Raw genomic sequence first — 10,314 nt, forward strand, 5'->3', positions numbered from 1 at the left:
CACCAACACTGGACAAATAAGGAGTGGAAAAACATCACCAGGTCTGACGAATCCCAGTTCCTGTTGTGTCATGCTGATGGTAGTGTCAGGATTTGGCATAAGCAGCATGAGTCCATGGCCCAATCCTGCCTGGTGTCAATGGTACAAGCTGCTGGTGGTGGTGTAATGGTGTGGGGAATATTTCCCTTGATACCAATTGAGCAATGTTTCCATGCCCTGAAGAATTCAGGCTGTTCTGGACGCAAAGGGGGATCTGACCTGGTACTAGATGGTACTAATACCTAATAAACTGGCAACAGAGTTTATATACACACTTTACATTCAATACGCAACAATTGAAACATTTTACTGAGTTACAGGAAATCAGTCAATTGAAATAAATTAATTAGCTCCTAATCTATGAATTTCATATGACTGGGAAATCTGTTGGTCACATTTACCCCCCCCCCCCTGTCAGTATCTGCTGTGGCCACCATTCACCTCATGCAGAGGGACACATCTCTTTCACATAGAGTTGATCAGGCTGTTGATTGTGGCCTGTGGAATATTGTCCCACTCTTCTTCAATGGCTGTGCGAAGTTGCTGGATATGGGCGGGAACTGGAACACGCTATTGTACACTTCGATCCAGAGCATCCCAAACATGCTCAATGGGTGACGTCTGGCGAGTATGCAGGCCATGGAAGAACTGGGACATTTTCAGCTTCCAGGAATTATGTACAGTCGTGGCCAAAGGTTTTGAGAATGACACAAATATTAATTTTCACAAAGTCTGCTGCCTCAGTTTGTATGATGGCAATTTTCATATACTCCAGAATGTTATGAAGAGTGATCAGATGAATTGCAATTAATTGAAAGTCCCTCTTTGCCATGCAAATGAACTGAATCTCCCCAAAATATTTACACTGCATTTCAGCCCTGCCACAAAAGGACCAGCTGATATCATGTCAGTGATTCTCTCGGTAACACAGGTGTAAGTGTTGATGAGGACAAGGCTGGAGATCACTCTGTCATGCTGATTGAGTTTGAATAACAGACTGGAAGCTTCAAGAGGAGCGTGGTGCTTGGAATCATTGTTTTATCTCTGTCAACCATGGTTACCTGCAAGGAAACAAGTGCTGTCATCATTGTTTTGCACAAAAAGGGCTTCACAGACAAGGATATTGCTGCCAGTAAGATTGCACCTAAATCAACCATTTATCAGATCATCAAGAACTTCAAGGAGAGCGGTTCGATTGTTGTGAAGAAGGCTTCAGGGCACCCAAGAAAGTCCAGCAAGCGCCAGGACCGTCTCCTAAAGTTGATTCAGCTGCGGGATCGGGGCACCACCAGTACAGAGCCTGCTCAGGAATGGCAACAGGCAGGTGTGAGTGCATCTGCACGCACAGTGAGGAGAAGACTTTGGAGGATGGCCTGGTGTCAAGAAGGGCAGCAAAGAAGCCACTTCTCTCCAGGAAAAACATCAGGGACAGACTGATATTCTGCAAAAGGTACAGGGATTGGACTGCTGAGGACTGGGGTAAAGTCCTTTTCTCTGATGAATCCCCTTTCCGATTGTTTGGGGCATCCAGAAAAAAGCTTGTCCGGATGTAGTTACCTGGTATATTTAGTTTACCAATAGATGGCAGTATTGACTCAAGACGGGGGTTAGCTTCCCGCTAACCATAGTTATTTCCTATGTCTGCCTATATAACTATGATTAAGAACGCTTCAGGTAGCTTAAAAGCCAGGTGCATTGGAGAATGTAATTCTAAGTTACAATGAAATGCTAAACCGTACTTAAGTCCCATGAGTCATAACTCTAAGAAGCCTTTGAGGATACTACATATTTGGCGATGAGGATAACTATGGAGAACTGCGCTGGATTTTTTTGCCACGAATTTAACGTGCATTGGAGAATGTAATTCTAAGTTACAATGAAATACTAAACCGTACTTAAGTCTCATAACTCTAAGAAGCCATTAAGGATACTAAACCGGAGAAGACAAGGTGAGCGCTACCATCAGTCCTGTGTCATGCCAACAGTAAAGCATCCTGAGATCATTCATGTGTGGGGTTGCTTCTCAGCCAAAGGAGTGGGCTCACTCACAATTTTGCCTAAGAACACAGCCATGAATAAAAAATGGTGCCAATACATCCTCCCAGAGCAACTTCTCCCAACCATTCAGGAACAGTTTGGTGACGAACAATGACTTTTCCAGCATCATGGAGCACCTTGCCGTAAGGCAAAAGTGATAACTAAGTGACTCGGGGAACAAAACATCAATATTTTGGGTCCATGGCCAGGAAACTCCCCAGACCTTAATCCCATTGAGAACTTGTGGTCAATCCTCAAGAGGCGGGTGGACAAACTCCAAGCATTGATTATGCAAGAATGGTTTGCCATCAGTCAGGATGTGGCCCAGAAGGTAACTGACAGCATGCCAGGGCGGATTGCAGAGGTCTTGAAAAAGAAGGGTTAACACTGCAAATATTGACTATTTGCATCAACTTGATGTAATTGTCAATAAAAGCCTTTGACACATATGAAATGCCTTTAATTATACTTCAGTATTCCATAGTAACATCTGACATTTTGTGTCACTCTCAACTTTTGGCCACGACTGTACATATCCTTGCGGCATGGGGCTGTGTATTATCATGCTGAAACATGAGGTGATGGGAGCGGATGAATGGCACAACAACGGGCCTGAGTATCTCATCATGGTATTTCTGTTCATTCAAATTGCCCTTGGTAAAATACAATTGTGTTTGTTGTCTGTGGCTTACTCTGCCCATACCATAACCCCACTGCCACCATGTTTGCCCACTGAAGTCGGTCACAATGCCGAATTGCAGTCAAGTCAAGACCCTAGTGAGGATGAGCTTCCCTGAGAAGGTTTCTGACAGTTTGTGCAGAAATTCTTTGGTTGTGCAAACCCACAGTTTTATCCGGGTGGCTGGTCTCAGACGATGCCGCAGTTGAAGGAGCCAGATCTGAAGGTCCTGGGCTGGCGTGGGTACTCGTGGTCTGCGGTTGTGAGGCCGGTTGGACGTACTGCCAAATTCTCTAAAATGACGTTGGATGCGGCTTATGGTAGAGAAATTAACATTAAATTGTCTGGCAACAGCTCTGGTGGACATTCACACAGTTAATATGACACTTGCATGCCCCCTCAAAACTTGAGGCATCTCTAGCATTGTGTGGTGTGACAAAACTTCACATTTTAGAGTGACATTTTCTTGTCCCCAGCACAAGGTGCACCTGTGTAATGATAATGTTGTTTAATCAGTTTCTTGATTTGCCACAGGTCAAATGGATTACCTTGGCAAAGGAGAAATGCTCACTAACAGGGATGTATACAAATTTGTGCACAACATTTTTATGTCAGCTCATGAAAATAGAATCTGCACTTTACATGTTGCATTTCTATTTTTGTTCAGTGTATACATACTTTAAAAATACATTTTCAGGACGGAAAAACTTTTAGTGTAAACTTAAACGACTACAGGACCTAAATATAAAAAAATATATATAATCTTTGAGAACTAACAATCACTAAAATAAAAGCTAGACAGTTAGAGATAATTACAAATTTAGAAGTATGTTATTACTTTTGAGCAAAATAACAGAGCATTCGCCATGGCAAAAGGGATAGAATCGCAGGAAATTAGCTTGAATAAAACTGCAACATTGTCTCTCAGCTCGATGGCAAAATGTGTAGAATTACAGGAAATTAGTTTTAAAACGTCAAAAATGTATCTCAGATCCATGGAGAAATGTAGAACATTTCGGAACATTGGCAAAAAAATAAAAAATAACATTGTCTACAAAATGGGGATCTCAAAAATTCTCTCTCAAATCCTGCCTCGTCGACGGGCTGACCGTGCCCATTGCCACACCCACTAACTAATCCCTTTTTGATATAGAAAAAAACTCTGGCCTTGTTGTATGTTTCATCTCACAGTCCTTTGCTTCTGGATTTCAGTTGCCATTCATCCAGTTGCCGCTCACCTTACTGCTGCACCCGACCTACTCAGCAACAATACAATTAATGCCGTTTTAGGTTCTCTGTTGTGTGCCTCTCCACGTTATCAGTTGTCAGTACATGGGACTTCAGGTCCACTTCTCATCAAGGTTATGGCTTGTTGCAGTGATGTATGACAATGTGTTTATAGACGTCCAACCATCTGTTGTTAATGCCACGTATGGTGTTTGAGAGCTCGTGTGGTGTTTGCAGAACAATCATTGTACAATTTCTCCAGCCAGGCCATCACGTTGTTTTTACATGGCATCTTGCAGTCTATATACCATTAGGGTATTGAAGCTGACATCCTCTACCATTGACAATGGCTGCATATCAACTGCAATCAGCACTGTGATTTTCTCACTCTGCCCCTTATCACACTGCTGCCAGCAACAATTTGGGTCTCACGTTGCCTCCCTTTCAACATTGCACCTGTAGCCTGCTGCCACACTAGCTCAATTCCAACTCATTTCATCACTTTCTCATTTAACTTCTCAAAGTATTGCCATAGAGGATTTCACTGCTGTGACTTCCCTGTCTTACTCTCTGCCATTTTTCCAACTGTTAATTATGATGAATAATTGATCATTTGAAAGATTCATTACTCCTCCTACTAGGCCTATAGTATTTTTGCATTAGGTATTTGTAAAATACCTTTATGATGATGATTAAGACCTGTTAGTGGCAGTTTTGTGATAACTGCACTGTGATTTAATATCTGTGAAAAAATGTTTTGGGATTTTTTTGTAAACGTTAACGATCACAAATCCATGTAAAAGTTTAAAAGTCACACTCATAACAAGTATGGTCAGAAAATGATCAGCATCCATTTCGAAGCTGTAATTGATCAGTGACCCATTTAGGCCCAGAATCACCCTGAAATTTTGGCTTTCAAAGATTAGTTACCAAAATTAAACCCATTACAGGAGAGAATTCCCATAAGCCTCTGGCTTAGTAGAAAGAACACCTCTGTGAGAGAAAATCATCCAGCCTACAATACTTCCAGTTTATGAAATTATGATTCAAACTGTGTTGGAAATGATGATTTAAGCTACTGTGTGTAAATTAAGCTCTGAGGTCCTCAAAGTGATACAGTATGCAAGGCCAGCGCCCTCACCTTTATTAAGAGTACACCGACAGAGCCGGCCAATCATCCATTGCAATTTACAGACTCATCACTTTTACCTAAATGGTAATCCCACTGGAACAGTTAGCACATCCCTCAATGAGCCTACAGAGAACCCTCTCTTAAATCAAATAACTTACAGATGATTTGGTGGCTTGCATTAGCACACGTGCCTCTCAATAAAGACCTATGCTATAAGGGGGGAAATCAATAGAGAGACACATCTGGACATATTTAAACCACGAGCTAAATTCTCCAGGTGTAACATTATCTGGGGTCGGACCAGTCTCTCGTGCTTCGGGCTCATTGATGACTTTGCAAGACGGCTACGCTAATTAGCACACATCGGCTCAACATAGATCTCAGAACGGACACGGAGCAATAACACCCAGTGGAAGTGTCTTTATTGTGCTCCCTCGGGGGCTTTTAAAGAGTGCCAGGCAGAGACGTGGCCATTACTGGTCATTAAACATGGCGTACTGTTCAGACGTAACCTGATTTTCTCCCTCACATAGATCTGACATAATATAGGGCCTGCCAGGAGTCCCCCTTCCCAACGTGGTGCCAATACTCTCTAGAAACCACTTAAACGGAGATGAATCAACAAGCTTGTGAGATAAATAGAGTAAACAAATTGTTATGCCATTGCCTGCCTCTGTAGGCATACCAAGGGGAATTAAAAAAGAACATGAGAGGTGCAATGACAAAGGACTAGAATTACTTAGACACACACGAGCACACACACAGACACACAGGAGCACACAAACACTAGAGCACACACACACAAACTTATTTGAGATTCATTACAATGCTTAGCTAACATTAGCATTACATAAAATACCCCCAGCCTAAGGTTTTATCTGGTACCCTCTCTATCCAATGTTAATTATAGACTAAAGTTACTTTTCAATCTGATTTCAGAATGAACAAATTGAGCATGTGCCTCCCAATGCTCTAATTCTGCTACAAATATCATTGAGAGGGAAATATCATAAAATTATGAACACTGACAGCTCAACTTATTCTAATGTCATTTTTAACAACAATGTTCTACTTCAAGGCCGTTGCATAATGGTAGTATATTCCACAGAACCTTTTTTACAAAGTCGAAGGCATGAAACAAGGTTCTGGTGTAAGCATAGCTACCACCTCAGGGTTGCACTGCAGATAAAAATCTATCCAAATTCCACCCGCTTCTCTCTGTTGCTAAAATACATTGATGGCATCGAGCTCCTCCAAGGTTAGTTCATTTAAAAGCAACTCATTTAAAATCGTCTATGAGGCTGGCCCTTTCATAAGCCTGGGTTGGATTCTGGCAGCCATGGCAGAGTCAGCTGTCGTCTTCCTTGGCGGAGCGACAAGTTGATATTTCATTTGAATGCACAGTGCTCTTGTGGTGGGCTGACGCAAAGGCTATTACCCAGAGTGCCCATGTGAGCAGAGTGGCCAGCCCCAGGAGTGCTGCACCGTGAAGCACTTCAGAGAACCAAAAAATATGACATATAGCCTAAGCCCTCAGCATAGAGCATGGGTCAGGTACGGTATGCTATGGAATGTGCAAAATACATAGGGCCCTCCCTATTCAATCACTCTCAGTAATAGGTTTCCTTAATAAGTAGAAATCCATAAGGATATTGCACTACTAGCAATGGGGAAATTCATAAGGACATTATATTTTCTTTCCCCATTGCTAGTAGTGCAATATCAAGATAACATGGCTCAAGATGTTCTATTCTAATGTGTCTTTGAAATTAAGAATAAGATACTCAAATTGTATATCTGAGCTCATTAAAACACTTCAACGTCATCTTATGTATTCTACCCTGAGCTGCTGCCTACATGGAAACATGCTCTCCTCTATAGTAGGTAATTACTAGAGGTGGGGTTACCAAGGGACATGGGAGTTAGGTGCTTCAAAGACAAACAAAATGGAGGAATTAACCTCTCCTTGTAAAGGTAAAACGCCAAGATCAAACACATCCTTTATAGTACATTTTGCTAACTCAACAAGTGGATAAGGAATAGATGCAAGAGAATCCATAGTCTAGACTTATTCTTTCAACATTGATAGTGTCTCCTTGGACACAGGAGCAGAGAGCTTTTAGTACATTGCCTTCGGAAACTATTCAGACCCCTTGACTTTTCCACATTTCGTTATGTTACAGCCTTATTCTATAACGTATTAAATAAAACATTTTCCTCAGCAATCTACACACAGGTTTTTAATTATTTTATTATTATAAATGTGCAAAAAATATGAAATAGCTTATTTACATAGGTATTCAGGCCCTTTGCTATGAGACTTCAAATTGAGCTCAGGTGCATCCTGTTTCCATTGATCATCCTTGAGATGTTTCTATACATTTCTTGATTGGAGTCCACCTGCGGTAAATTCAATTGTTTGGACATGATTCAGGACAGGCACACACCTGTCTATATAAGGTCCCACAGTTGACCGTGCATGTCAGTGCAAATTACCAAGCCATGAGGTCAAAGGAATTGTCCTTAGAGCTCTGAGACAGGATTGTGTCGAGTCACAGATCTGGGGAAGGGTACCAAAAAATGTCTGCAACATTGAAGGACCACAAGAACAAAGTGGCCTCCATCATTCTTAAATGGAAAGTTTGGAAACACCAAGACTCTTCCTAGAGCTGGACGCCCAGCCAAACTGAGCAATCTGTGGAGAAGGGCCTTGGTCGGGGAGGTGACCAAGAACCTGATGATCCCTCTGACAGAGCTCTAGAGTTCCTCTGTGGAGATGGGAGAACCTTCCAGAAGGACAAACTGCTCTGCAGCACTCCACCAATCAGGCCTTTATGTTAGAGTGGCCAGACGGAAGCCACTCAGTAAAAGGTACATGGCAGCCAGCTTGGAGTTTGCCAAAAGACTCTCAGACCATAAGAAACAAGATTCTCTGGTCTGATGAAACCAAGATTGAACTCTTTGGACTGAATGCCAATCGTCACATCTGAAGGAAACCTGGCACCATCACTACGGTGAAGCATGGTGGTGTCAGCATCATCCTGTGGGGATGTTTTTCAGTGGCAGGGACTGGGAGACTAGTCAGGATCGAGGGAAAGATGAACGGAGCAAAGTACAGAAAGATCCTTGATGAACACCTGCTCCAGTTCGCTCAGGACCTCAAACTGGGGCGAAGGTTCCCCTTCCAACAGGACAACGACCCTAAGCAAACAGCCAAGACAACGCAGGAGTGGCTTCAGAAATGGATCGGCCCAGCCAGAGCCCAGACTTGAAGCTGATCAAACATCTCTGGAGAGACCTGAAAATAGCTGTGCAGCAACGCTCCCCATCTACAAACCTGTTTTTGCTTTGTCATTATTGGGTATTGTGTGTAGATTGATGATGGGAAAAAAAACAATTTTATACATTTTAGAATAAGGCTGTAACGTAACAAAATTTGGAAAAAGTCAAGGTGCCTGAATACTTTCCGAAGGCACTGTATGTATTAGTGCTGAGCCAAGCTCTGGCTTAGTAGCACTATACGTGATATACTGCAATATTGAGTGTGTTCACTCAGATTTAAGACACATACAATTAAAAAGACTTTCAAGCCATAGAAGTTCGTGACATATTACCGATGCAGGACTGCCATCATGCAACACAGATTAATTGGTCACACTGAAATTGCAATATTGAAATGAAGTACGCCTTACACACTTAAAACCCATTATTTCACACACATTTATTTAGAAATGGGAGAGAGCTGTAAAGTTCACAGTGGAAGCAGGGCGCAGTATAAAATCGACTGATTTATGATAAAAGCTTATTTTATAGGTAGAGCTAGCAGAAGTGTAGCAGCAAAGGCAGTGGAAGTGGAGGCAGAGGTAGAGTAGATAAAGCTATAGCACAGCAACAGCTGTAGATGTACAATAAAGGAGCTGGTTACTGGTGGCAACAGGATACTGCTGCTAATCGTTATCAGAGAGACAGTAATTGTGAGAGAAATTCATCCTGGATTACAGTACATAAATTAGAGCCTTAAATGAAATGAGGACAAACATCCTTAACCTCAATTACTCTGTGTTCATCTCTATGGCTGGAATGAGGTAGATTTGGTACGTCTCTGATGCAGAACTGAGGGAGAGAGGCCAACCCACACACATCCCTGGGATCATAGTGGGAGGCTGGGGAATGGATTAACAAAGCATATTAAATTATTTGAGAAAAAATATATCAGGGAAGGCTCAAGAGAAGAGCAAGAGCTGTCTTATGTGCTCTCTTCAAGAACATTTTGGGGGGGGAGACTAGTTTGCATTTTACTTTGTCTTTTCCTATGTCTCAACTGTGCTGATTAGTGTTTTCCTGTGCATATTATATAACGGTATAGTTTTGGGTCTATTTTTCTAAATGATTTATTTTAAATAAGGAAAGCAATATTTTCCAGTATTTCATACAGGGTAGATAACTCAAGCGTTAAGAGATAATGTCAAGATTAAACTGCACAATTATGGGCATTAAGTGCTGATTAGCAAATATAATCTTCCGATTAAAGGATTGTAGATAATTCTAGAATTTCATTGCTTATTATCGATGAACAGACTTGCAGTTGAGCCAACAACTTTTTTAAAGTTCAAGTTTCAAGTTTTATTAGTCGTGTATACGAATCAGAGCAGGTGGTCAGTCCAGTTCAAGTGTTCTGCTGTGGCTTTTCAAATAGAAACGGTCTCTGAGCATGTTGGTATCAGACCTTACCGTGATCTGGGGTCAGGATCTGGGGACCCAGGCCAAATCTTTTCAGTCTCCTGAGGGGGAAAAGGTGTTGTCGTGCCCTCTTCATGACTGTCTTGGTGTGTTTGGACCATGATAGTTTGTTGGTGATGTGGAAACCAAGGAACTTTAAACTCTGGACCCGCTCCACAACAGCCCTGACGATGTGAATGGGGGCGTGTTCGGCACTCCTTTTCCTGTAGTCCATGATCAGCTCCTTTGTCTTGATCAGGTTGAGGGAGAGGTTGTTGTCCGGGCACAACACTGTCAGGTCTCTGATCTCCTCACTATAGGCTGTCTCATAGTTTTTGATGATCAGGTCTACCTACCACTGTTGTGTCGTCAGCAAACTTAATGATGGTGTTGGAGTCGTACTTGGCCACGCAGTCATGAGTGAACAGGGAGTACCGGAGGGGACTAAGCACGCACCCCTGAGGGGCCCCAATGTTGAGGA

The 10,314-nt window shown here is 42.2% G+C and overlaps 1 pseudogene; it reads right to left on the minus strand.

Annotated features, from left to right (window-relative positions):
- LOC115128907 (leucine-rich repeat transmembrane neuronal protein 4-like) overlaps nt 1-10,068 on the minus strand; it is a 30,108-nt pseudogene extending 20,040 nt beyond the window's left edge.
- Between the last annotated feature and the right edge of the window lie 246 nt (nt 10,069-10,314).

This window comes from Oncorhynchus nerka, linkage group LG4, assembly GCF_034236695.1.
Source record: "Oncorhynchus nerka isolate Pitt River linkage group LG4, Oner_Uvic_2.0, whole genome shotgun sequence".
NCBI lineage: Eukaryota > Metazoa > Chordata > Actinopteri > Salmoniformes > Salmonidae > Oncorhynchus > Oncorhynchus nerka.